This window comes from Halichoerus grypus, chromosome 3 (assembly GCF_964656455.1).
Source record: "Halichoerus grypus chromosome 3, mHalGry1.hap1.1, whole genome shotgun sequence".
NCBI classification, from domain to species: domain Eukaryota; kingdom Metazoa; phylum Chordata; class Mammalia; order Carnivora; family Phocidae; genus Halichoerus; species Halichoerus grypus.
Genome location: NC_135714.1, coordinates 127,252,010 through 127,257,707, shown reverse-complemented (window position 1 = coordinate 127,257,707; position 5,698 = coordinate 127,252,010). Strand labels below are relative to the sequence as shown.

The 5,698-nt window shown below is 36.0% G+C and overlaps 1 pseudogene; it reads right to left on the bottom strand.

Moving 5' to 3' along the window:
• Window positions 1-866: 866 nt before the first annotated feature.
• On the bottom strand, window positions 867-975 carry LOC118529483 (U4 spliceosomal RNA; annotated as a pseudogene).
• Between the last annotated feature and the right edge of the window lie 4,723 nt (window positions 976-5,698).

Below are 5,698 nucleotides of genomic sequence, written 5' to 3'. Positions count from 1 at the left end.
ATATCAGTAAGAGAGATTTAAATATCCCTGTATCTACTAAAGAAACTGAAAGTGTAATAAAAAGTTTTACCCCTTTCTCCCCAAAATCCAGACACAAATGGTTTAATTTGTGGATTTTATTAAATCTGTAAGCAAGAAATAATACCAATCTTATATAAATTCTTTCAGAAAATAACGGAACGGGAATAATTTCCCAACTGGTTTTATGAGGCCAGACTAATTGTGATACCAAAACCTGACAAAAACATCACATGAAAAAAAATTTACAGGTCAATATCTCTTCAGAATATTGATAAACAAATTATCAGCAAATTGATTCCACTACTATATAAAAGGGTAATACATCATGACCAAGTGAGGTTAATCCCAGAAAGGCAAGGTTTGAAAAATAATCAGTGTAATTTGCCATATTTAAAAAATAGAAGGAAAAATGCAGTCACCTCAAATAGACTTGGAAAAAGATTTGACAAAATTCACTACTCATTTCTTATTTTTAAAAAATTCCAAACAAATTCCCAGCAGGCCTTTTTTTTAATTAGAAGAAATTGATATGCCAGTTCTAAAATGTATATCAAAATGCAAAGATGCTATAATAGTCAAGACAAAGTTGAAGAAGAATAGCAAAGTTGAAGGATTCAAACTATCATACTTATTCTAAAGCTATAGCAATTGAGACAGGTTGGTATTGACATACAGGTGGGCTAAGAGATTAGTAGAATTGAAAAGATAGTTCTCTGAACAGAGGTCCACACTTACACAGTAAATTATTTCTCTATCAAGGTGCCAGTGGGAATAGAAAAATCTTTTTAATAGATAGTGCTTTAAAAATAGATAAATTATATGGAAAAACAACGAAACGCAAATATTACCTCCCACCATCACCAAAAATTTATTCAAGAAGGTTTATAGATCTATTAGCAATAATCGCGCCTCGGATAAACCTCATTGGCTACGATACTGCCACTGCGCAAAGCTTATATAGATCTAAACACAAAATCTCTATCTATAAATCTTTTGAAAAGAAGACATAGGCAAATGCCTTCACAGTATTGGCGTAGGCAAATATTTCTTAGGGAGCATGAAGAAACCAATAACCAAAGAAGAAAAAAATGATAAGTTATACTTCATTTAAATGTAAAACTTCTACTCATCAAAAGATACCATTAAGACATTAAATAGAAAACTTACTAGGAGTACATATATAGAGTTGAGAAAGTACTTTTATCCAGAATATACAAAGAATTCCTACAAATAGAAAATAAAAAGAAAAATAACAATGAAGAAATGGGCAAAAGACCTAGACATATACAAATGGTGAAAAATGTACACAAAAAGATTCTCAGCATGATTAGAGAAATTCAAATGAAAATCACACTTGTTAGAATCACATTCTGTACAGCAGTTCCAAAAGGGTAAAATTGGAGATGGATTATACCACATGTTAGAATGTGGAGAAACTGGACCTTCCAAACATTGCTGTTAGAAATATTAAATGGTACAGTTCTTTTTTTTTGAAAACTCTTTGGCAATTTCTTATGAATTTAAGCACACGCTTATCCCATGACCCAGCAATTATGTTCTTATGTATTTACCCAAGAGAATTTAAAACAAATATCCAGAAGAAACTTCTACATGTTTATAACAACTTTATTTATAATAACTCCAAACTGGAAAAACGCAAGGGGTACATCAACAGGAGAATGGATAAACAAATTATGGCATATTCATATAATGGAATACTTCTCAACAATAAGAAAAGAAATATACCACTGATATACCCAATAACACTGATGAATCTCAAAATCATCATAACTAAAAGAAGCCAGACACAGAAGAATAGATATTGTCCAATTAAATTTATATAAAGTTTAAGAATGTGAAGGTAGAAATCCAAACAGTGGTTGATTATGATGGGTATGGATTTATTGGATAAAAGTAGGGGGTGATAAAAATATTTTACATCTGACAGTTTAATTTGTTGGAGTTCATCAAATTGTACAATAGGATATGTATATTTTCTGTATGCAAATTTTACCTAAATTTTTTAAATTGACAATGTAAAAGTTGCACAGAAACTATCTTCCAAGGCCTTCAGTAACATATTTAGATGCATGGGTACACGTGAGCAAAGTAACAAGCAGAAAGTCTAAAAAAAGTAGACAGAAAAGTTAGACAGTGTCATGCCAATACCACCCAAGCTGTTTACAGCCTGTCTGTAAGAGGTTTCTCACAAAGTGGAAAAACAGACAGCCCCGTATTTGCACTGCCAACTTTGATTATGGAGGACAGCATGGGGATTGGACAACTGCCGCCATTATTATCCATCACCAGCGAACTACTTCAAGGATATCCAGCAGGTAATCTTTGAATACAACACAAATATTGCGGAGAGACATTGACAGCTCTGGACCCATAAAAGGCTATATAAAGAACCACTCAATGGGGAAAGCTGTTGATGAATTTGAAAGACTGTTCAGGGTATCTGGAGAGAACAGAGTGTGAGTCCAGACGGAAGAAGTAAATCAAAGTACACGACCAGATTGAGATTTTTAAACTCTGAGCTATGAAGATGGCCTGAATCTTGCCTTTCTTAGGAGAAAAGTGCTGTAACCAAAAAGGCCTCTGAGGGAAGTTAAAGATACGCACTAAACTCCTGAGAAAAGAAGTTAGCAAGACAAAAATATGCCACAATTATTTTTGAATATTTTTATCTGTGACATGGATATCTATTGTCACATTAAAACTAAATTAAGGAAATAAGGAACTTATTTGTGGGTAAGCTCTATGCCAAAGGCAGGACAGTTTTGAGACTGAATTTGATTAGTGCTATAGCCAGGAACGGAAAAAGATGCAAAATATCAAGAGATGGTGGAATAATACAATCAAAGCATTTACTAAGCTCAGAGAATAGATAAGTCACAAGATGGTGACAAATAAGTCCAGTTTGGAGAAGCTTTGATAATGGGAGCAGTTATTGGTACATGCTGGACAAGTCTGCATGATCTCTGGTTTTGGGATTCTTAGTGAGATCAGCAGGCTGAGTTTCTCACTGACCAGGTTTATAAAACTAATTCAGAGGCAATATACTAGTTTGACTAAAGCTATACTTCAATAAAAAGGAAACAAATGTATTATCTCTTTTCTTTGCAAAAGAAAAAAAGCAGTACATTTGAAGGTGTAATCAGCACCAACAAGTTTCAATTAACACATTTCGCCTTCATTTTTAAACAAACTGAAGAGACTAAGCTTGACATAAAAATTGCATTTGTAGTTTCATGTGATTTTGTTTTTTTATTATATATGAAAGTCACATTCTCTACTTAAAAAAAAAAATCTAAACTCAAGAGCCACTCAGTGTGGAAGGACAGCTATACTTGATTAAAATCTGAAAGAATCAAGCCACAAAGGTATTGTCAGGAGTCTTCACAGTCTTCATTCTGATATACTGTGTTACTGTAGCTTAAAAAGGGCATATAGACATCATAATCATATGAACTTCAGATTAAGAGAGTGAAAGAAATGCAGCAGCCAGGACCCCACTGATGGGGAAAGAAATATTTTATAGAATACAGGTGAATGTTTTTGTTAGGGGTAGTGTTGGGGAGATAGCTGTTCAGGGCCTTGGTCACAAGCACCTGGCTTTCCCTGCCCTGAAGGCTCAAGGTCAGAAAAAGCTAGAGAGCCACTGTCCATATGACCATGACAACCTGGATGTCCCCAGCCAGTCCAGGACTAACTAAGGAGGCCTCCAGGAAAAGGAACTGTAAGGCTATCTCTTAGTTTTCTCTGCTCCCAAAGGAGATGAGTGCAGCTCTGAAGTGTTCAGGATTAAGGATGTTTTTATTACAGACTGTATCAGCAGATAGAAGCCTTCACTCTGTGAAGAAAGGAGCTCAAAGCTCAACAGCAGGGAGCTGGGAAGGAGAATGATCTTTATTTCCTTTTCTCTCTTTCTAAACTTCTTTTCCCATGTTTCAAGAGAGGCAAGGCAAGAACCCCATCAGTTCCCTCATGGGAATCATTCAGATCACTGCTTTGAGGTTACTCCATGTCCTGATGCTCTCTGAAGGCTCTGCCTGAACAGCTCTTGGAATCTGGGTTCTCTCTCCCTATGAAAGAGAGAATGTATTTCTTTGCCACCACCTGAAAGATGCAGTTCCTCCATCATCCCTCCAAAACATTCATAATAATAATACTAAAAGCCTAAGGCAATGTCTAAACTAGACATTGAAAGGAAATGTTCTGACCTGCTCTTTCTCCTGCCTTCACTAGTCTTTACGTATCTAGACTGGCCTACTATTAAATTGCATTAAGATTTAGGGCCCAAACCTCAACTACAAAGTAAGTATTTCTTGGCATGGAGTGATCTCTAATCTAAAACTCTCCTCTGAACTCCACAAGTGTAAGGCCTATTTCATCCTTGATAAAGGCTCAAGGAAGAATGTTTCTTATACACTAGTCCTATGTCCCCTGTATTTTATTTTCTATTTCAGAAAATGCAAAAGAAAAATAACTCTTTGAACATGGTCATAATCCTGATACCTTTGTCGTCACCATCATCGGTAATATCAGCAACAAATTCTTGCTTGAATCTTTATTCCAGCACACAGCTCCCAAGTTCCTTCAACATTAAGAAAGCTTATTCCTCGCAGCCCATGCCCAATAACCAATAAGTACCCTGCTGAGACTGTTGAAGGTCAGTGGCAATCTGTGAACTCATGTAAATTGTGCTTTGTCTTTTCCAGGATTTCTCCCATTTATTTAGGACAATGCAACCTTTCCTTTTGAGGGACTGGTCCTCCTACCCCCACATAAGTGTCTCTGCCTCTTCCTCTTCCCTACCCCTCCACTCCTTGGCAGTGGTAGACACATGACCCAAATGGATCAGAAGTCTTCACCAGAACTTTTCAAGTTGCAAAGGAGGTGAATAAGGTAAATGGGACTTTAGTGTTTCTGACGTCATGACTAGAGCCTCATAGAGTAGGTTGGTCTGAAAAAAGAAAGTTGTCATTGACATGAGGGAAGTAAATTAGAGAAGGGCAAAGAATATCCTGAAGTTTTCCAGTCCCTGAAGCTTGATTTACCCTTCCATGTCTGGTGATTTATTTATATGTGTCAGTAAGTTTTCTTTTGTGCTGCTTCAAATTGAGTTTCTGTCCTTTGAAACCCAAAGAATCCTTACTAATAGAACTAGGCGTACCAGGAATGAAACTTGAAATATGAGAAGGGTAAGTGGGCACTCAGTCTGAATTTAGATGGAATGATGAATTTGATGTGGTGACCATAGTTACACAGTTATAATAAAAAAAATATGAGGGAATTCTACACCAGTTCAAAATTGAAATGATTCAACTTATTTTCTGAATACATTTTTAATAATTATTCTTTATTGAAGTATAGACCATGTACTGAAGACTGCACATATCATAAATATACAGATTGATGTATTATACCCAAGTGGGCACATTAAGAAACCATCATCCAGATCAAGAGAGAGAATGTTGCCATCATCCCAAAAGCATTTATTGTTAGTGTTGAGAGATCAGAGAAAGTTGTTTTGCCTTCATCTGAAGTTGAATGAGAGGGGCCTAAAGAGTTCTCACCATGGTGAGAACTTGATACAGGGCCCCAAAGTTTAAGGGGCATCACAACTAGCATGTAGTCAGCCATAAAGAGTCTCAGGGGCTAGAAGTGTGAA